Source organism: Macrobrachium nipponense, chromosome 1 (genome assembly GCF_015104395.2).
Source record: "Macrobrachium nipponense isolate FS-2020 chromosome 1, ASM1510439v2, whole genome shotgun sequence".
NCBI lineage: Eukaryota > Metazoa > Arthropoda > Malacostraca > Decapoda > Palaemonidae > Macrobrachium > Macrobrachium nipponense.
Genome location: NC_087200.1, coordinates 210,299,531 through 210,324,033, shown reverse-complemented (window position 1 = coordinate 210,324,033; position 24,503 = coordinate 210,299,531).

The following is a 24,503-nucleotide window of genomic DNA, read 5'->3' as shown; positions in this document are numbered from 1 at the left end:
AACTAAGTGTTACTCGGGGGTTCGGAACAGCCCGGGTTAGAAGGAAGGTCATTGATATATATATATATATATATATATATATATATATATATATATATATATATATATATATATATATATATAGCAATTGAAACACCAGCAGGGAAGCGCCATCTACATATCAGTAAGGACACCAAGGCAAAACCCGGAACAGCATTTTGTACAACTTTATTGGGACATGTTCGAGTAGTACTATCACTCGTTATCAACCTACAAAAATTAAAATGAATGACATTATAGTTCTTGCAATCAAATTTACAATAATAAACTATATGTATAAAAATTATAAGAGTACGTTAAAAGATAGCAATAATACTTTTTTAAAAAAAATTATTATAAAATTGTTAAATGAAAACAATTGGTAGATAAAAGAACAAAAAAAATGAAGGAGAATGCAAATTTTAAGTCACAAACGGATGGTATAAAAGAACAGTAAATATTGTCACTTTGTTGTGATATTTTATTGTTAGTTATTTTATTATTCTTGTTTTTGTTATGTATATGATTGTATTATTATCCATTTAGTTTTGTTTTCCTCCTCCACGGTGGTTTGTCTGTTTGGTAATTGCCACTAATGACCATTCTGTCTTTCCATATATTTGTGAGCGAGTGGTGCTGTCACCGTGGCTGTGTCGGAGATTGTTTTTGACTGAAGGAGGAGGGGGCTCTCGCTTAGCCAAGGTATAAGTGATTAATATTTTTGGAATGTTTCAGGCGATCTTTTTGATGCCCTTGGCTCTGGTTTGATTTGAACGTCCCGGGTTTTCTGGAGGATCATCCTCGAGGACGTAGGATCGCTGATGTGTGGATCCTGTGGAGTATCACATATATATACCTACTTATATCACTTTGCCACTTCACTTGTGTCTCTGGACGCAGAGGCATATAAGTAATTATAAGATCACGGTTACACTCCAGTGTTACGGAGAATAGAAATACATATATGTAATTAAGGAGATCACGGCAACAGCTCCAGTGTTTAAGAGGAGGGAAACCACCGCTAGGGTTTAGTTTGTAATTGATAGGATATTCTTGCTTTCCGTATGCCTTCTCCTGTCTGAACCCCCTTCTTTTTGTGGATGTATCTTTGCTTTTGCTATCTTAATTGGATAATTGTGTTGTTTTATAAATATTTCAGGGTGGTTGGTTTTCATTAATATATGTATTCCGTAGTTCAGGAATAACTTCTGTCTGGACATTTTTGTATTAAATTTAAGTATTTTTGTGGTGTTTTGTTTTCCCCCATGAATTAATTTTTGCACTTTGATATTATTTGAGAGCTATCCCACTGATTGTGGACTTAGCTTCTTGTTGTGAACAGAGTTTGGTAAGAAAGTTATTTAATTTTTAGTAACGGAGGAAAAAGACCGTTACAAATTGGCGACCGTGACAGGATTTTACGTTCCTGTCTGTTCACTCAGTGCAAAGTTAATTCTGGGGGGCTTGGTTTTCTCTGAACAACATTTTTGCACCTCCTCGTGTTTGGTTTGTTGGAGTTTGCTTACATTTAGTTAGTTTGTTTAAAAACAACAAATGTCGACAGTTAATGTGTTAGATCTCCTGTTCTGGAGAAGGGTGGCAGCAAGGCTTGCGGAGCTTGACAGAAGGTGAATTGGAGCAGTAGCTCAACATTTGGAGTTGGAGTATGATGTATCCATTAGGAAAGGCTTATTGTTAATCCAGGTTTATGATTATGTCAGTATTGTTAAAAAGGGTGACGTAATAACACCAGGACTGAGGTGTCTGTGGAGGTATTGTCTAAATAAATAGAATTGACAACTTTAGAATTTAATTTGGAGAAATTTAGGCTGAGGGGAGAGAGAGAGAGAGAATGTTTGAGAGAGAGATGCGAATGCAGCTCCTTCTTCCCCTCCTTCCTCCCGAGTAGTTTGGTAACGCCTGCCATTAATTTGGGGCAGGCCCTTAAGTTTGTGCCGTGTTTCCAAGAGAATAATGTTGCGGAATTGTTTTTTGTTTCATTTGAGAGGATTGCGGCCAAATTGCAGTGGCCCCAGGAATACTGGACCAACTCTATAACAGAGTAAATTTGTAGGAAGGGCTCAAAAGGTTTATGTAACTTTGGATGAAACTTTGTCATCAGATTACGAAAATGTTAAGGCTATCGTGTTGAAAGCATACAAGCTGGTTCCGGAAGCCTACAGGCAAAGGTTCAGAAATTTGCAGAAGGGTAGTGACCAAACCTTGTAGAGTTCGCGAGGGGAAACAAAAAGACAATTTGCCGAAGACTGGTTTTAAATCGAAAGAGGTGGATGACATGGAAAAATTAAAAGAAAAATTGTTATTTGTAGAAGAATTCAGAGTGTATCAATAAGTTAAAAGTTCACCTTGAAGAACTGAAAATGACACTTTACAGGAAGCCGCTATTGCTAGCAATGAATATTATTTGTCACATAAGAGTGGAGTTAGGAGCATCAGGGACAAGTGTAGAATCGAAATGGGATAGGACAGGTCGAGGTGGTTATAATAAGAGTAAGACGTTTATACGGCCTAATCATAATATAAGAATCAAATCAGGGCACAGGAACCTGTTAATAGTGATAAACGTTTATCTGCTTATAATGATAAGAGAGGTTATGGTCCCCATGATCCAGAGTGGAAAAAGAGGTTACGTATTTTTATTGTAATAAGGAAGGGCATTTGAAGAGTTTCTTTGCTTTGCTTTCAAAAAAATCATTGCAGGCTAGAGGAAGACCGGTGATGGGAGTCAGTAGAAAAGAGAGCGATCCTGTCCCGAGCCAGACCAAGTGACCAATGCTACCAGACTGTTTTGAGAGGTATCTATCTAGTGGGAAAGTGTCGTCGGTCAATTCACCCATTGAAAATGAAGTAAGGATTTTGTTTGATACCTAAAGATTTTGACTTTGATTACAAAGAGGTTTTGTTTTGCTGTCTGGTTTTCCTGATTCAGTCGAGTCTTACCCCATTGGATATTTTCATTTGAAATGTCCTTCTTTTTCAGGAATTTTGAAATTGGCAGTAGTAAATAAGTTTCCTGTCAAAGAGGTTGATATTGTTTTGGGGAATGACGTGGCTTTTAAGAATAAGACTTGTCCAATTTTGATCAATCCAGAAGTAGTCAGTAGTTACGCGTTCTAGTGCTAGAGTTGTTACGTTGCAAAACTGATGTAGACTTGAGTAGTTTGGAATGTAGTAGTAATATGTAGGAGATATTAATATTTGAGGATCAACCGAATTGGACTGTGGAAGAGCTTGTTAAAGCCCAGAAAAATGAATTTCGCGAACTACCCATAGAGTCAGGCGAAGAGTCGGACTTGACTGTACCTAAATTTAGAATTATTAAGAATATTTTGTATAGGGTGAGTAGGCCGATGGAGGTTGGAACTCGGAACATGAAATATTAAGACAAATAATGGTTCCTTATATTTACAGAAATGCTTTGATGTCGTTTGGCTCATGAAAGTGGTTTGGCTGGCATTTTGGTGTTTGTAAGACGACTAGCAAACTCTTCGCGAACTATTTCTGGCCCAAGTTGAAAGCAGACGTTAAGAAGTTTGTTAATAGTTGCGATGTGTGCCAGAAAGTCGGTAAGCCGAATCAACCTGTTCCTAAAGCTCCTTTGTGCCCCATCCCTGTGGTTTGTTTTCCGAGCCTTTCAAAGAGGTAATTATCGATGTTGTTGTCCGTTACCGAGGAATCGTAGTGGGAATGAGTATATTTTCACTATAATGGATAAAATGTCTCGCTATCCTGAAGCTATTCCCCTCCGTACAATTAAGAGTGAAAAAATTGTAGAAGTACTAACCAACTTTTTTACTAGGTTTGGGATGCCCAAGGTCGTTCAGTCGACTGTGGAACTAATTTTGTTAGTAAATATTTCAAAGGTAAGATGAGTGAATTGGGTATTAGACATGTGACTTCTTCCCCATATCATCCCGAAAGTCAGGGTGCTCTTGAGAGATTCCTCAGACCTGAAGTCAAATGATAAAGAAATATTGTTTAACTCATGGATCCGACTGGGACAAGGAATTTGCCTTATTATTATTTGCTTTTCGGTCCGCTCCAAGTCAGTCCTTAGGTTTGTCACCTTTTGATTTGGTCTTTGGACCTTGTGTGCGTGGTCTTCTTGATGTGGTAAGGGAATCGTGGGAAGGTAATATCCCAGACATCAGTCTGTTGGATTATGTGACAAAACTTGGGTGACAAATTGTCGAAGGCTTGGAAATTTGCCCGAGAAAATTTATTGTGTAGTCCAAAAAAAAGGATGAAATACTTTTTTGATAGAATGCTAAAGTGCGTAATTTCGCAGTAGGCGATAGGATTTTGGTACTTTTGCCGTTGCCGGGTAATTCTTTGAAAGCTTCCTTCTCTGGACCATGGAAAATTTTAAAGAAAGTTAGTGAGGTGAATTATTTGGTTGAAACTCCGGAAAGAAGGAAGCCTTTCCAATTGTGTCATGTGAACATGTTAAAAGCATATAAGGGAAGAGAGAAAATTATTCCGATAGCCACTATTGCGGACGACGTTTCAAATAATAATCTTTATTCTTTTTCAGAGGGTTGTTACTGATGATAATTGTGATAATGAAAATTTGCATGTCGAGTAATAAGAATTATTTGGAGAAATTTGATGTTTGGTCTCTCATCTCAGTAGCGAGTCAAACGAAGGTCGGTTTAAGAAAATTGGTTATGGGTTACAAAGAATTGTTTTCAGAGGTACCGGGTCGTACGTCTATTTTGGAACATGACGTGGACGTTGGGAATGCCACACCAATAAAGCAGTCCCCTTATAGGTTAAACCCCTTTAAAACTAAGGTAGTAGCCAAAGAAGTTGACTATATGTTAAAGCATGGTTTAATAGAGCCCAGTAAAAGCCCATGGTCCTCTCCGGTAGTGTTAGTGAAAAAACCTGATGGTGATTTTCGTTGTGTTTTGACTATAGGAAAGTTAATGAAGTCACGCAGACAGATTGTTATCCCTTGCCTCGTATTGAGGATTGTATTGATCGCATGGGAAAATCAAAGTTTTTTATTACGTAAATTTGATTTGCTAAAAGGGTATTGGCAAGTTCCGTTTATCAAAACGAGCCAGGGCCTTGTCTGCTTTTGTGACTCCACAAGGGTTATTTTGATACCGTTGTAAATGCCGTTCTGCATGAAGAACGCTGCGGCTACGTTTCAACGTTTAATGAACACACTGGTTTATGGTTTGGAAGGTTGCGTTGTGTATATTGATGATATTGTAATTTATAGCGATGACTGGGAAACGCATCTAAAGTGTATTAGGGCTTTATTTGAGGTCTTAAAAAAAGGCCGATTAGTAATTAATTTGAAAAAAAGTGAGTTTGCCAAAGCGAAGGTAAGCTATTTAGGTCATGAGGTTGGTGACGGTAAGGTGGCGCCTAAACAAGCCAATGTAGAAGCCATTGAGAAAATTTCCATTCCAAAGTGTCGAAAGGATGTCAGAAAATTCCTGGGTCTAGTTGGTTATTATCGTAAATTTGTAAGGAATTTTTCTGACATCGCTGATCCGCTCACTGTTACCTTTTAATTGGACTCCTGAAACGCAAAGGGCATTTGAGGGTTTAAAAGGTTTGCTTCTTAGTTTCCCCGTTTTAACGGGCTCCGGATTTCGACCTGCCTTTTTCGCTTGCCACTGACGCAAGTGATGTCGGTGTCGGAGCGGTCTTACTACAGAAACGACGAGCAGGCGTTTCTCACCCGGGTCCCCAGCTCAACGAAATATTAGACGGTCGAGAGGGAGACACTCGCACTCATTCTGGCTATTAATAATTTTTTTCCATCTATCTTTCTTCCACAGAACTCCTATAAAGATTATGACTGACCATAACCCTTTGACCTTCATCAACAGATAAAAAAAATAAAAACCAACGTCTGATGCGTTGGAGCCTCATGTTGCAGGAATGGAATCTAGAATTCACTCATGTCCCGGGAAAAGACAACGTTGTGGCCAATGCTCTCTCTCACAGCGTTGAGTTGGGGCGGATTTTTGCAGAGGGCTATGCGGATATTAGGTAGTATCTGTATCGTTCTGGTTACGGTGTGTGTACTGTTGAAGCAGGTGCTTAGGTTTATATTGTAAAAGTAGAGGAGTGTGTAACATATATGTATTAATTATATTTTTCCTTTACAGGAGTTCTGTAAATGCCTAGGGTTATAAATTTAAGAAATAGTTTAATTAAGGCCATAGGTGAAGATAGAAAGTGCTAATCGGTGTTCATATTTTGTGGCAATGTTTATTTTAATGAAGGTTTAAGTGCTTATAATGCGTGATGGAATTGAGTGTTATAGGATACAAATGGGTAATATCGTAAAAATTGTTACTGAGAGGTGTGGTATATAATAATGTTGGTATACAGTGATGTTGGTATTTGTTGGTCTTTGGCGCATGGTATAATACGGTAAGGTGATTAATTTGGTGATTAGGATATTAATCGGAGAATCTACATTGTTAGCGGACAGCTACTAATCCGGGCATTCTTGGTTTTCAGGCATAATTACGCTTCACAAAATTTTGTGTGTTGGGATTGCGCAGGGAAAACTGTGTTGGTTTTTCTCTGTGTTGTCCAGTGTTAGTGTATGTATTCGGTAGGACACTTATATAGTGAAATAGTGTGTTGTCACTGTGATAGACAGGACTATTGTTCGCTGAACATTGTTGCAATGAGCGATTTGAAACAAAGTGAAACAACGTTGTGTGTAAATAAATTATGGCCATTGAAACAGTTCTATGGAATCCGGATTAGAGCAGTGTAGCTCTTAATAATATACTTATGTGAGAGTTTTTGAAGCTCTTGGGTTAACAATGTGTTTGGCGATGGTTTTTGAGGTTTTCTGTGTTGTAGATTTTTCCATTGTATTAATGATATTTGTTAATTTTGATGCTATTGTGAGCTGCATCCTTGTTCCTTTGCCACCCCTCCTGTTGGATATCAGGTTTTGTAAGTTTATTATTTTTACATTCATACCTTTGATTTTTCTTTGCAGGGTTGTATAAACCTTGAGTTTGGCTTATGGGTCCTTTTAATGACTATTTAGTTTTTTTTTTTCTTTCAAGTATACTAAGTTGTTTACTGTAAAAAGAAAAAAAAAAAAATACTGTATATATTTTTTTTCTTTTGGGAGAGGAAGGTGTCATTTGTTTTTGTGATATTTTATTCTTAGCTATTTTATTATTCTGGTTTTTGTTATGTATATGATTGTATTATTATCCATTTAGTTTGTTTTCCTCCTCCCCGGTGGTTGTCTGTTTGGTAATTGCCACTAATGACCATTCTGTCTTTCCATATATTTGTGAGCGAGTGGTGCTGTCACCGTGTCGGAAGATTGTTTCGACGGAAGGAGTCAGTTGATCTCTGACCCTTATTACTCCTGGTGACTTGGATTTGCTACGATTCGCCTACTTGGATATATGATTATTCTTGAAGGATTTACGCTTCATCCTGCCTCACCCTCGGCTCAGTAAATGTCGAGGGGCTCTCGCTTAGCCAAGGTATAAGTGATTAATATTTTTGGAATGTTCAGGCGATCTTTTTGATGCCCTTGGCTCTGGTTTGATTTGGACGTCCCGGGTTTTCTGGAGGATCATCCTCGAGGACGTAGGATTGTGCTAATGTGGTGGATCCTGTGGAGTATCACAAATATATATATACCTACTTATATCACTTTGCCACTTCACTTTTGTCTCTGGACGCAGAGGCATATAAGTAATTATAAAGATCACGGTTACAACTCCAGTGTTACGGAGAACAGAAATACATATATGTAATTAAGGAGATCACGGCCACAGCTCCAGTGTTTAAGAGGAGGGAAACCACTGCTAGGGTTTAGTTTGTATTTGATAGGTTATTCTTGCTTTCCGTATGCCTTCTCCTGTCTGAACCCCCTTCTCTTTGTGGATGTATCTTTGCTTTTTGCTATCTTAATTGGATAATTGTGTTGTTTTATAAATATTTCAGGGTGGTTGGTTTTCATTAATATATGTATTCCGTGGTTCAGAATAATTTCTGTCTGGACATTTTTGTATTAAATTTAAGTATTTTTGTGGTGTTTCGTTTTCCCCCATGAATTAATTTTTGCACTTTGATATTATTTTTGAGCTATTCCACTGATTGTGGACTTAGCTTCTTGTTGTGAACAGAGTTTGAGAAGAAAGTTACTTAATTTTTAGTAACGGAAGAAAAGGACCGTTACAATATATATATATATATATATATATATATATATATATATATATATAAATATATATATATATATATATAGATATATATATAATATAGATATATAGATATATAGATATATAGATATATAGATATCTAGATATATAGATATATAGATATAGATATAGAGATATAGATATAGTCGATATACAAAGAATAGGACAACTAATAAAAAAATTCATATATAATACGATCACATATGAAAACTGTCCTATATCATTCATTTCTCCCTAATTTCTTCTTCTCATTTATAACTTTTCTCAATCCTATTCAAGGACAGAAGCTAACAATAAAAATATTAGAGAGTGATCGAGGCTACTAGTAGACTGAGTGAGTGAATCTTTTCCTGATCGAGCAGAGGCAAAAAACACTAGATTTCCATCTCGTTATTCAAGTCCGATTTGCTGTGTAAAATCGACATCTTTGTTCTTATTGGAGACTTTCTGCTTTTCTGGACTTTCTCTCTCTAATAAGACGGCGTTTTTATTGCATTTCTCGGCTTTTATTGAAGACTCTATCATTGAAGTATTTTTTTCCTGTTGGGTCAGGCTTTATTGGCACTGAACAAGTAATTTAACCTTTTCATTTAAATGAGATGTTTGGGTTTATTTTTCAAACTCTTTGCAGTTCACTTTAGGTACAGTATTTGAAGTTGTTAGTATTGTCTATGTGATTTTATTTTCGAGTAAATTTTCTTTTTATTGACGCTGAGCCACTAAGACCAAAATTTGCATTGAGTTTATTGTGTACTACGCTCTTTATTTTGTCACAGAGCATTAAAACAAATAAATCTGTCATTGAATAAGTGGTACTGGTGTATTTCCTGCTCTATGCCATTTTATTTATGATTATGATATTATCGTCTTTTGCTTTAAATGTATGATTCTGATTATATATATTAGGGCTTGTGCCTTGTATGATAAGGCGCCCTATGAGGTAATGTTAGACTAGCGATAATCCATACGCTAAGTCGGTTGGTATTGCACTTCCATCTTCAATGGAGTGTCTGGGGTTTGTAGATCACTTACGAAGTCGGTATTATCTTTACGACGATGTGTTAAACTCATGGTTCGGTGAGGTTCTTGTAGAAACACTAAGTATAAAAATAGTATATTCTTCTGAAGTTTTACATGATGAAGATCAGGTATGATCGTACAAAGTCTTCTATGACGATAGCTTGATCGCTTCTGCCAATGATGATGGCTAATCCTATTCCTCTACATGATAAAGCTTAGGTAAAGAGGTACAGGTCTTCTAATAACGATAGCTAACTCTGTTCTGCCTGTCTACCATCTCTGTTACAAGTTATGAAGGAACAGACAGTAGTTCGAACATATGAACATACTATCAGATGACATAGTTTCATACGAACACACAATCGAATGAGACACGCTACAGATCACGTAGGCCGTTTGAATAATAGGTCGGGGTAGTTGTCTCAAGCAGGGTAGCTTGGTACTAATGTTTATAAACCAATTGAATGACTACAGGTGACGGCATGTTATCTTAGCTTACATACTTATTGTATAACGTCATCTTTAGCGTCTATAGTCTGATCAAATTCCTGCAAGCAATCCTGGTTGACCTCTTTAGTTTTTAGACTTTTATATATATGGACTAACATTCCCATATTTTTAGTTATGTAAACACTTACATTAGCTCGGTCAGCTACCAAAACCAACTACTGAATATTACTCAAACTTGACTTGCATTTGACTTATAGGAGTGTGATACAGACACTATGTGAATATATATATAAGTAAATAAAAATTCATTGTGTACATGAATTGATTCAAGTAATAAAATATAAAACAATGATATTGGTAAATAATAGTGATCACGGATTATATAAGATACAGTTTTTCACTTCATCTCTTTAAGATACTTATGCTACAGAAAATACTAATGTACTCTGATAATTGCATAGAATGAAGATTAACATGATAAAAATCATATTTTAACTGATAAAAAATTTCATATATGAATTGATAAAATTATTAATGTTTATGCTGATTGATTCGTTGATTTTTATGCTAAATGTTATATATCTGATTAGTAATTCATATTCTAACTCATAAATAACTGCAGATATTGGTATGATAAAAGGTAACATATTGATTAGAGGCTACCTGATTTGTTTATACATATGTATATGGATTCATATAATTATGATTAATATATGTGCACTTTAAATAGATTTTCGCTATTGCGTTTACACGCAAAGATATATTTAGATCTGTTATTTAGAATCCTCTATTTAAATAGATTCCTATTGCGTTACACGCAAAGATATATTTAGATTCTGTTATTTATGATCATCTATATAAGAGATTCCTATTGCGTACACGCAAAGATATATTTAGATTCTGTTATTTATGATCATTTATATATATAGGATACATGACCGAGGTTATACTACTTCACATTTAACTAGCTTTCGAACCACTTTTCGTCCATTACACAGTTCCAGACAACCACCTATAGCCACTGAAACGGCCTTTTTCAATGGTTAAAACAAGGGGAAAATTTGCCTGGGCGGGTCCAACGTTCCATTTTGCGCTCATACTTATTCTCTGCATCCTAAGCTACACGATTACGTTCGCGATGAATAAAAAAAACATCCCCAGCACGAGTCCTTCGCCAGCAAAGGTAGAGTTGAATATCCTTCGGGTCGTAATTGTCGAAGTATGTCCCTTTTGTAGTCGAATTCCGACAACCGCTGGAGCGTTCCGCATTAAAACGAGATTAACGACGAGATACGGTGTCGGTCGAAGAAGTCCATGAAATTCCTTTCACATTGTAGGCGGTTGTTACTTGACTGTAGTCGTCCGCTGCGACGAACGATTTTTTTGAAGTTGCTATGTGAAACTCTCGTACTGCAGGATACTGTAACCGGTTCCATTAATCAGCCTGCAAGTGAAATTATACTTGTCACAAGGGCAAAGTAAATTCAGACGACATCCAAATACAGGGGAGGGGAGAGAGCCATTTAGACCAGACTTAACCCACATGAATTCGCTGATATTTCGGAATTCAAAAGAGTCCGCTGTACAAACTTTTTTTATCCATGGCATTAACAATGAGTGAACCTATCCAGGTCTATGATGACTCGTAAAAATATCCATAATTATAAAAAATAAATAGATATCAATACGAATCTCAAAGAAAATTCGATATTACTGGTAGTAAGTTACTAAACAAAGAAGTGGAAAATGGAGCTATTTGTAAGATTGCCAGGCAACATAAGAGTCAAAGAGAATATTAATCATGATTCTATGTGCCCTAACAAAAGTTTTAATATTCAATTTTCTCGTGCGCATCCTCTGAGGTTAATTTTTAAACTTTATTAATAGGTAGGAGATGCAACGAAAAAAAACCCACTATGTAACTAATTTCTAAATAAACTTTGGGTTTTTTCAAGAAAATGTGACATATACCCATGAATGTTTTACTTGAATTGTAATAAGCTAATGTTGCAAGTAAATAATCCATATCCATATCGTGATACTTCTAAATGTCTATGAGGTTCAGAAAAAATTAATTCATTTTGATGTTATAGAAATTCTATTTCCTTTTGTTTATTAATTTTAAAATGATTGCAAGTTGCATTGCGCATACCGATAGACACCTGTACCTAATGTCTGCCTTGCCCATGAGAAGTTCGGGCTAAGCATTCCTTTCTCCAGTCAATCTGCTTTTGCAAGCAGAGACGACACACAGATGAGCCTGTGTAAGCAGATTATTGAGGTTAAAAGGAACAAATGCTGATACGGCAATGATGACGTCGTCACTTGGCAGGAGATTGCTCTCAGCCAGCTAAGAGTTACGTTACTTGCTGTAAGAGATACGACTGTTTAGTATTTCAAAATCGACATTTAGTGTTTTAATTCTCCACCCGCATGAGAAGAATGTCTGAAAAAAAAAAAAAAAACAACAGTACCAAAATTGAACAATATATTAGTTTCATGTTGGCATTATGTTAAATAAATATTCCTTATTCAAACTTATGAAAAAGGTTTTCCATACAAATTCATATATATATTATTAGCCCTGTATAAGAGCATATAGGATTATTCCATAGATAACATTTTCACTTCTAGACTTCCTGACTTTAAAATCTCTTTTATTTTAGTTTTATTTATTTTATTTATTATTAGTTATTTATTTATTTATTTATTTATTTAATTTTTTTTTCATTGACTACGAATATAAATCACCGGGACAGACAATATGTCAGTAGGTTTTTGGATATGTTTGAACTTTTAGCTTATTTGTCATTACTAAAGCGTTAAGTTAGAGTTCAAATCTTTACGCATATATATTTAGATATTTAATTAACCTTGGGTTACGTTTTGCTTATTGATTTTATCGTGATTCCTTTTTTTATTATAATTTGTAACCCTTCCGACTTCTTACGGAGTGTATTATATTGACTCCACTTGTATCCATTATTTTATTTTATTTTATTTTTTTTATATTTATTTATTTTTATCTATTTTTTTATTATATTTGATAATTAATGGTTGGCTTGAATATGTGGAAAAGTGTTCTAGCGGCGTACCGTATAAGGCTACTTGCGGCATCAATTCTATAGATACAAGATATAAATGATAAACGTATTTAAAACCGCGAGAACCGCTATAATCCGGTCGGATCCAATATCACGAGTTGTAACTCGTAAGACATTGACACTTCCTATTTAATTATCCGTTATTCTACCAAACCGATTGACTCTGGGTGATCAAATATATTATTGGTTTTCTTAATGGAAAGGAATTCACACAACGTGTTAAGGAGATTATTATTGATTTACACCACCCGAGTCACAGATTATTATGTGTTGAATTCCATGTTTACTGATTTAGCACTCATAAATATTCGTAACGCACTCAATTGCGGTGTTTGTTTTTAGTGCTATTAATTCTATATAACGTGTCAAGGAACTATTAACACTAAGAAGTGTTTATTCCCTCTGTCAGACTCGTAATTCTGTTAATAATTCTAAGTATATTCTTTCAAGGATTGATTTGGCACAGGATAGGCCCTTAAACTGACAGGTGTCTTAGTGTATCCCTTGTTTTCATGACACGTGTTACAATTAGTTATGTGCTTTTTATATCTGTAAGCATTGTAGGCCAGTAAAATAGTGATTTGGCTTTCTGTGACATAGTAGGAAACCCTGGATGACGGAATGCAACCAGTTTATGACGATTGGTATGAAAAAGATTATTGCTACTACCTGGTCATTAGTCATCTGCTGTGTTCTTTGGGTTTTCCTCGTCACAGACCTACATATAATATTACATTTGATTACATTATTCTGATACACATACCTTAAGTATACTTTTGCTTTAGGGTTTCTGCTCGAAGTGTGTATTGTTTTTGCTTAGCCGCTGACCCTGTTTCCGTTTCGAAGTGTTTATTGTTTGGTGTTTATTGCTGTTGACGCTTGCTTTGTTCAGTTTGTAACAGTTCTGCGCTCCGACCCAGATATTCAATGCTCGCGATCTCTTGGGTTAAGGAATTTTCTTGTTTAGATACGGTTTTAACAATAGGTACGGATGTTTCTATATCTTTTAGTCTAATTAATGGTTCTTTGCGGTATGGTGCGGGATTGCGGGATAATGCGTCAGCTATGATAATTGCTTTCCCAGGTAGATATCTTATCTTGGCTCCAAAGACCTGAATGATCATTTGTCACCGAGTTCCTTTTGGACTGTGATTAAAGCCTTTGAAAAACTCGGTAAAGGACTCATGTTCAGTAAAGACTTTATCAGGATAGCCATAGATTATGAACTTAAAATGTACTAGTGTTAAAGATACCTAGCCCTTCCTTGCCTATTACTGCATATTTACTTTCAGAGGGCTTTAGTTTACGTGAATAAAAAGCTATAGGGAAGAACTGTTTATCATATTACTGAAGTAGTATCCCTCTTACCCCTTGGTCTGAGGCGTCTGTTGCAATAAAAAAAATTCCTTATTTAAATCAGGGATTTTTAAGTTAGGTAAGCTGCATTTTCCGCTTTTAAGATATCGAACGCCTGTTGATGCTTTTCAGACCATAATAAATCTACGCTCTTCTTCGTAAGATCTGTTAAAGGAGCTGTCAATGATTGAAGAGTTACATATTTACATACGATTGTAATACCCACTACAGCGCAAAAGTGCTGTATCCCCCTTTTACGTTAATAAGTACCGGAAAGTTATGAATAGCCGACACCTTACCATGGACTACTTTTAAGACCTTGACCAGACACATAAAACCTAGATAAACATGTTCGGTTTTTAAAAACTCACATTTAGATATTTTACTCTGAGATTATTTGTCTTTGTCTCTGTAGCACTAGCTCTACTTTATGTGAATGTACTTCTAAGGTATTAGAAAAGATTACAAGATCATCCATATAAGCATGTAGGGTATCCCCTAAAAATCTCCAAACACTATATTGTAATTGGGGTGCAACGTAAGCCGGAGGCATACGTAAAAATTGATAATGTCCCCTGAGTGTGCTGAAAAAAAACGGTGTATGAGGTACAATCACTTAGGTAATGGTATCAGGTAAAAGCCTTTAAGTAAGTCCAAGTTGGTGAAAAAAATTTATTCTAACCTAACAGAGATAAGATGTCGTCGGTACATCGCACTGGAAACTATCGGAAGTCGTTTCCTTGTTTAAGCGACAGAATCTACGCAGATACGCCAAGTCCGATCTTTTATGGCATGACATTTGAGGGAAAAATTATATGGGCTTATTTGATTTCCTAATGGCTCCTATTACTAACATTTTTCAACTTCGTCATTTATCTCTATTTTGAAATTTCATTGAAAGTCTACACGAAGGTACGTATATAGCTTAATGTTTGTCCTTAGACCGTATTTTTGTGTTAAATTACATCCGTTTTTTCCCAGAGATCACTCGCTAGTGGAGAAACTTCCTGGTATTCAGGTAAAAGATAAAAAAAAATTTCTGCTGAATCACCTCTGCTTGAATGACTTTACGGATATTACTTTAGATAGATTATCAGAGAGATTCATCCACGACTGGTTTGGTTGGGCGTGATTAAAAATTAGCAACAATAAAAAATGCGATATTTATAACTTCCGTATCCACGATATGTATACTTTTAGGGCTTTGTTCGCGGAAATCGTTATATTTCAGAGTGTCGGGAAGGATTAAAATTTCATTTCCCAGCAAAGTCTTTTTTACACACACTAAGACATTCGAGGGTGCATGCGTCTCGAGATTTTGCGTGCAAAACTGCGACTGTGGTTATGGAGAATTCTGTTGGGTCATTTGAACAATGTTACGATTTATGAGACAAATGTATAGTTCCTCTATATAAGTTATTATTTAACTGTCTCTTTTTGTTCAAACTGATTTTAATATGTTTGAAGGTTTATAGGATTTTCATTTGATAAACACGCCTTATTTTGCAGGATGTAAGGTAATATTTTTGTATACCCCTAGATGAATCTTACAATTACGCTAGATACAGAATCAATGTTTTTTATAACTAGAGGTATCTGTAAGCGCTCGCTTATCCGGACTTCTCATTAGGGAAGTTCGAACAACAGACGGTGAGTCCGTAAATACTGGTAATTATTGTACTAAAGGAATAAATAAGATATTCTAATTTTTACGGCGCGTACAGTCGGGCTTAATCCACCAGTATTTATTATAACTTAATGTATTAAAATTACTAGAACCTGCTCTGATTACTTGATACTGTCGTGTGATGCATAGGAAAAAATCCTTTTTAGTTCAAAAAGATATCGGTATGTATGAACCAACATCGCTTTTCCCCACTCTGCTAGAGTCGCTTATTGTGTGGAATTTGCTTTGCTTTGAACACTTCGGCAGTTTTTTCGACTGACCTTGACCGCTTGACTAGGTGACACAGTCACCGAGTTTGCTTGTTTGATTCTGAACGGGCTACTGTTTCTATTTCTTTTTGTAATAATTAGGATCCTTCTCTTTATTACCATCGGCAACGTATTGTGTTTTTAGCATTATGTTGCTGGTTACGTATAAAGCAATGAATGATGAACTATTAGGAACTGAGCGATTACTAATAAGACAAGTTATCTCTACTGTATTCAATTTTAACTGTTTGTACTTCATTCTTTGCTAAAATTTGAAATAGTGAGGGATCCTGGTCAGCGCGTTTAGCCTGATGAAAGTTTTTTACAGACATGTTATTCCTTGCAATCCAGCCATATTTTTAAAGTTAAGTTGAGTCATTGAGGTTCGATATTTTTATATAACTCAAAAAAACTCAAGGCTAAAACTGCGATCGGGACTTTGCAAAGGAGCATTTATTGTCATGACCCGAAATAGTGTTACCTCTAATTTATATAGATTTGTACGGGTGTTCCACTTGTTTTTGTGTGTTTTCTAATCACTACGGTGCTTAACGACCCTATCCATGCATCTGTATAAATACAGACGTCCACTGCGTAAACGCATATTCACTGTTTAATATGATTTGTTACGTAAGGGATTAATAATCACCCAAAATGATAAAATTAACATAGTATATGATTATGATATTTTAGTAGAACTTCTGGAAACAGACACTCAAAGATAAAAACTCGCAGTAGCGAAATCTCAATGATGTAGATAATTTCTGTAAAAAAGTAAGATTAAGAATGTCTCGTAACTTCAGCCACAGGAATAACGAAATTCGACCTGTAAAGGAAACACTCAAAGTTACTCCAAATGAATAAAAAATTGTACTTAGCTTGCTTTTGTGGGAAGTCACGGTGTTCCGATAACGACACACGGCCTTGGTCCTCCTTCTCTATTTAGCGGACGACCTGGTTTGGCTTCAGTTTCCCCCGTGCGCGTTGTTTCGATGATTCGAGCCCTTGAAAATCCGATGCTGCAGACGCGTTCGGTTTGTTTCTTGAAGTTCCGGAACGCTCACTAACGATGTTTTCTTGAATGATTCTAATGAGAGACGAAGCTTCCGTTGCCGTAGGAAAAGGACACGTCGGTTTTGTTTCTTGAAGTTATTCACTAAACGATGATACTAAGTTGCTTGACGGATCTTGTTGTTTTCTGAAGTCGCTCACTAACGATGATACTAGGTTGCTTGACGAATCTGCTGCTTCCGTCGTCGTTGACTTCTTATGATACATGATTTATTATTCTGGTTTTTTCTTCGTAGGACGTTGTAGAGTTCTTCTGGTCCGCTGGCCACCAATATTAGGGCTTGTGCCTTGTATGATAAGGCGCCCTATGAGGTAATGTTAGACTAGCGACAATCCATACGCTAAGTCGGTTGGTATTGCACTTCCATCTTCAATGGAGTGTCTGGGGTCTTGTAGATCACTTACGAAGTCGGTATTATCTTTACGACGATGTGTTAAACTCATGGTTCGGTGAGGTTCTTGTAGAAAACACTAAGTATAAAAATAGTATATTCTTCTGAAGTTTTACATGATGAAGATCAGGTATGATCGTACAAGTCTTCTATGACGATAGCTTGATCGCTTCTGCCAATGATGATGGCTAATCCTATTCCTCTACATGATAAAGCTTAGGTAAGAGGTACAGGTCTTCTAATAACGATAGCTAACTCTGTTCTGCCTGTCTACCATCTCTGTTACAAGTTATGAAGGAACAGACAGTAGTTTCGAACATATGAACATACTATCAGATGACATAGTTTCATACGAACACACAATCGAATGAGACACGCTACAGATCACGTAGGCCGTTTGAATAATAGTCGGGGTAGTTGTCTCAAGCAGGGAGCTTGGACTAATGTTTATAAACAATTGAATGACTACAGGTGACGGCATGTTATCTTAGCTTACATACTTATTGTATACGTCATCTTTAGCGTCTCTAGTCTGATCACATTCCTGCAAGCAATCTGGTTGACCTCTTTAGTTTTAGACTTTTATATATATGGACTAACATTCCATATTTTATTATGTAAACACTTACATATACATACATACATACTACTATTATATATATATATATATATATATATATATATATATATATATCATATAAATATATACATATATATAATTTATATATATATATATATATATTATATATATATAGATATATAATATAGTAATATATATATATAATATTAATAGGGAGAGAAGAGAGAGAGAGAGATAGAGAGAGAGAGAGAGAGAGAGAGAGAGCTTTTCTACAGGCACCTCTATCTCCTTATACCCTACCTTGAAGTTTTCTTTCCATCTCATATTAACCCTTCAAAATAAGAACAGTTAATTAACCTTTTAGTGATCAAAAAACCTACGAGTATATAACCATCTACGTCCAATGCAGGAGAGATGAAAGGAGATGAACGCAGAGAGATTCGAGAGAGAGAAGAGAGAGAGATAGGACCCACTAAATTTTCTGTCGGTCCTGTTTGCTCACATGGTCGTAAGTCCTCCAGTTTTGTCGACATTTTCATCCCTATCATACGAAACAGCTAATTACGGTCTCATATCACTCAGGGCATTTATGATAGTGCTCACTTTATCCCTGAGGCGTCAGTTAATAAACGATGCTGTTGTACAATAAATTGTGGAAGGTGCCGCTATTTGATGGAAAATTGACATTTTAGGAAAGGTAATCGTATCTTCATAATTCTATTAATTCATAAGTGTATTTTTCATGATGCCTATTAAGAAACAGGGCTTGTTACTGAAATTTTGTTATATGATCTTCAAAGTTGTTACTCTGTATGAAATCAAAGTATTGTAATAATAATACGAATATCAATTATGCAATTTGTTATTGACATGTTGTCCAATTGTTTCAAATTTTATCTAAATAAGCATTAAAGGTAATTACTACCCAATAATAATAATAATAATAATAATAATAATAATAATAATTAATAATAATAATAATAAAACGACTGGACACACGTAAACAAAAGTGCATAAATAGTCGAGATTATCATTCTAATACATTGATTTCATACATAATAACAACTTTGAAGATTATTTGTAATTATTTGAAAGTCTTACCATGACAGGCGACTGCTTTAAAAAAATTCCTTATAAGGATTCAAAATGAGTCCGGATTTTACCAGAGAGCACTACAAAAACTATTTTGTCCCACGTTGGTTGATACAAATAGAGAGAGATCTTTATGAGTAGAGAAAAAAATCATAGAACGATGAGGAAAAGAATTCACAAAAATATCTTTCACTTAACAAAAGTGTTTACAGAATCTGGAATTTGAGAGCCAATATCCACAAAAAAAAAAAAATTAAACCTATTTACTTACATTTCCTCTAATTACATCTGACCAAAATCATGTCCACACTGATAAGCTAATAAATTAAATCACAGTAATTCATTTGGTTCCGGAAAAGAGCGCTAATTAACGTTGTCAATGATGGCTATCATATGGGCTTCAGCGACATCATAAACCTTATTTATTAGCTCAAGATCTTATCAGCTTTTGATACGAAATTATAATGTTTGATGTTTAGGTTAATATTTGGTGTTTCTGTGACATATATTAAGTGATAACGAAAATGTTGTTTGAAATTGGGTCACCGTTGGAGCACGGAACATATAATTATCTAAAAAAAAGTTCGCCTTGTGTTATAATAAATAACTTATAACTTCCTCTACTCATTTAGTAATTCACAAATAATATTCACTTTTATTTACCTACATCCCAACTCTGTTTCCCGGGAAATCCCTTCCACTGGTAATTTGGGATTTCACACCAATATTTGGGCGAAGGTGATTAATATCCAGGGCGTTTTTGGCCCGGCCGGAACTGCAGCCCTTAATTTCACGCGCGGTCATTTCATTAATGAATTCCTATGTAGGTTTTAAATGAGTTCTGTCATACGCTGACAGATTGCGCACCTGGGACGCTAGAACAGCTGCATCGTTTATTATGCTTGTTGGACATTTGGCTGTGGGTGGAATTTCGGCTTGAAAAATTTTTTGTTTAAAAAATCTTAATTATGGTAATAATGTAATGCTGGATTTCTTATCAAATCGACATTTCCAGGTTTTCTATTTGCAATTGTAGACGGTAATTTTTCGCAATTTAAAAATAATCTTATTTCTAGTAATTAATTACACTCCTTTTCAAAAGCCATCTTCACTTTTCTATTTACAATTGCACACGGTAAATTTTAATGCGATAACTTCAAACTAAGAAATAACATGAAACCCTCAATGACATACCGACACGAAACGCCTCTCCTCTCACGCTCTCAGCCCATATCGGCCGACGGTCATTCTGAAGTTATCGGGCCTTCCCGTTGAGGACATTACCTCGCCTTGGCCACCTGATAAGGAACATAACGTAAACACGGCCAGCTCTTCTTGGTCCCTATCTGCCCAATTCGGGCGGGCGATTGCCCAGGATGTAGTGGTGATAAATAGCAGTCAGTGTCAACGTTGACTGTGAGGTGCAGTCCCCGGGACAGGCTTCTTTGGTGTTCCAGATTACCTGGATGTGACTTTTGGAGATGTTGGAGGTCCCTTTGTCTAAGAGTTTTTGGGGGATCGGCAGTCCGTTGTTTCATTCTGAACATTCCAGTGGTTTAACCTAATTATAAGATCAGAAAGAACGAGTAAACACGAGCAACAGATATATCAGATTTGCAAATTTCCAGAAGAGGATTCTTTCTTTAACAGACTCCGAAGGGGAGGCCCCACCAGGGAGGATCTCTACGGGGGTGAGATTTCAAGTCTATTTATTACACCGCGAATGACGTCAATTTAATTAACTCATTCTCCTATGAAATATAGATAAAATTGATCTGACTTTATCACCTGAGGAAGGGGACAGTCTCTCTCTCTCTCTCTCTCTCTCTCTCTCTCTCTCTCTCTCTCTCTCTCTCTCCTGTCACGTTTAATAGAGGTGAAATTATGGCGGAATATCCCAGAACTTTTATAGTTTATTGACAAATGTATATTTGATGACAGTTAAGCACAAGTGAAGGGTACCTCTAGTGTTACTCGAAATCTGAACCCTGTTACTGCCGTCAGTGCACCTCACGCGGTGCACTGTAGGCGTTTCTTAATGTTCTTTGAGGCGTATCCTTAGGCCCATAGCTGCAGCCTCTTTTATTCCTTTGACTGTACCTTCCTTCATCTTCTCTTTCCTCCATCTTACTCACCTCAACCCTCTCCTTCACACTTTTTAGACCTTTCTACTCTCAGTTTCCCTTTCAGAGCTGACTGACCTCACAGGTCCCAGTGCTTGGCCTTTGAATTCTATATTCTATTCCATTCCATTTGAAACCAAAAAATGGATAAATTTGACAAAGTTTCGTATTCCTTATAAATCTAGGGCTTTCATGGCAGGTGGAATCTATTGCAATTCCTTTGTGTCACTTATGGTTGTAAGAATCATAAAATGATAGAATAACAGTTGTATGAGAGTAGTCATTTTGGTCATAAGGATGTTTTCTAAAGTGTTCTCATAAAGCAGTAATCAATGATACATTCTCCGGACTCTTGGCATATTTCATGACTCATTCTGACCAACACGAAAATTCCTGAGATCCATTATGAGAAAATATTTAACATACAATGTATTACACCAGTCCTTTGCCTCGCCTGGAGATATATATAAAGAAAGTTGACTAGTTTTTACATAGTTGTGATTTAGCTGATCTAAGGAGGTATTACAAAGTTTAATGTTCCATGACTCATCAAGGGCCGGGTAATTTAATCTGAAATGGATTTTTGATTCCATAATTTGGCGGAGGAACGAGATAAGGTATATAAATTTACACACACACACACACACACACACACACACACACACACACACACACACACACACACATATATATATATATATATATATATATATATATATATATATATATATATATATATATATATTATATATTATTGTAGTAAGGGTAGCTTCGTTTAGAGAGAGAGAGAGAGAGAGAGGAGAGAGAGAGAGAGAGAGAGAGAGAGAGGGGATAATATATTTAACCACTTATGTCATATGTACCGAAAGTTAATTTACAACACAGATATATGTATCTAGTAATAGCCCCGCCCATCTCCCCCCAAGATTTCTCAAATTTCTCTAACTTTCATTTGAACAAATTATTATAAGACTCACATGAGTCATGAAATCTTAAATGCCTTAAAAATCATAACGGAATTGCTTACTCATTAACATAAAGAAATAAGTAGAGAAGAAAAAGATGCTTTCCAAAGTTTAAATTTAAAAAACTTTTTTCCATGAAAAATTGGCGTCTTTCAAAGTTTAAAATTAAGGGATCTTTCTTCATTAGAAGAGACCTCGTGTCTCACAAAGCTTAAAATTAAAATAACTTTTCTTATGGGGATAAAACTTTATTTTTAGAACCTGTACAAAGTTGTTAAATGAATGGCTTTACCATGTGACCAAAGGAACACTTATAGGAATATACTATCTTCATGCTCTCGTGGCCACAGGCGGTTAATCCTACCGGATGTCTTTCGTGCCTAAATAAGGTTTATGACAACTAATGCAGGATAATCATGGAATCGATATGATGTTTGAATTGATACTTCACTTACATTTTACTTATCTACTTAGAGGTTCTTTATATATCTTGTTTACTTTTTGGGTATCTCTCTCATTCGACTGTGACCTAGAACTTAGGAATGAAAGGTAGTTTCGAAAGAGAGAGAGAGAGAGAGAGAAGAGAGAGAGAGAGAGAGAGAGAGAGAGAGAGAGAGATAAGAACATTAACAAGCTTTTTTAAATAATTTACGTTTGAACATTTCTCATTTTCAGTAAAATATTAAAGGTAATTCAGTTTCATTTCTATTATCATCATTATTAGATCCACACCCTACCCACCAAAAATATATGAATATATATTTATTTAAACATTCATCATTCTTTTAAAAACAAATAAATACGTACGTTTAAAAACAGGCCAGAACTTTACGCAGGACAACGGGAAAGTCAAATAGAGATGAGGCAACATTTCAGGATCTCTCGTAGTGGATTTTCGTGTTCTTCTGATGACTTCAAGATTCTTTTTAAAAAGAGTCTCTTTTGAATAATCCACCGAGTTGATAGATGGTTATTCACTTGACATTTGTCCAGTTGGTGGCTTGTGCTGTTATATAATAAAAGGGGAATTAAGTTGAGAGTTTGCGGTTAAAATTTGCTTATTATTATTATATTATTATTATTATTATTATTAATATACATACACACACACACACATATATATATATATATATATATATATATATATATATATATATATATATATATATATGTGTGTGTGTGTGTGTATGTGTGTGTGTGTGTGTGTGTGTGTGTGTGTGTATGAATAACTTGATCACGAAGTATATAAAACGTGATGCTATGTATAAATAAAGGTTTTTTGCCACGAGGGAAAAAAGGAAAAAAGTGAGATACCCAAGTACTTTCGGTCTTTTTCGGACCCTTTACTGAGGCAAACTGATTTTACAAAGGACAACACAGTCAAAAGGAGGCTTAATATACAAACTGACACTACCAGATTAGCCATAAGGGCGATTTTCACTCTACGGAAAGGAGGAGTCGCCAGAGGCTAGCCACACCTTGAAGGATACCCGCAGTAAACAATTTAATATCATGAATTTTTACACAAATTTTCCCCCCAAAAATTATTATTAATGAAAAGACGATAGAAAATATAAATATATATATATATATATATATATATATATATATATATATATATATATATATATATATATATATATATATATATATCGAGCAAGAGAAAGAGGGAGAGAGAATATCGAATCAGAGAGAGACAGAGACAGAGACAGAGACAGAGACAGACAGACAGAGAGACAGAGACAGAGACAGAGAGAGAAAGACAGAGAGAGAGAGAGAGACACCATTTTTTAGAAAAAACGATTTGGAGATACTCTTGGCCCTGAAAAAAACGTGATGACATAGTGATTTGCAAGCCTGACAAAGGCAAGGGAGTAGTTATACTGAATAAGAATGATTATCCCAAAATGTTAGGATGTCATCCACGTATCTCATCCACAGCATGTTTTTGGGTTTTATTGCATTTATTACTGTAGTTTCAAAGTATTCCATGTACAGATTGGCTAAAACAGGATAATAAGTGGGGTAATTTTAGTGAATTCCTCTCAAAATTAAACGCATTAGTGCCCAGCATCAAATTTAAAGTTGAATGGAAAACAGACAACAAAATTCCTTTTCTTAATGTTTTAATAATCAGAGACACGACAGAATACAAATTTACCA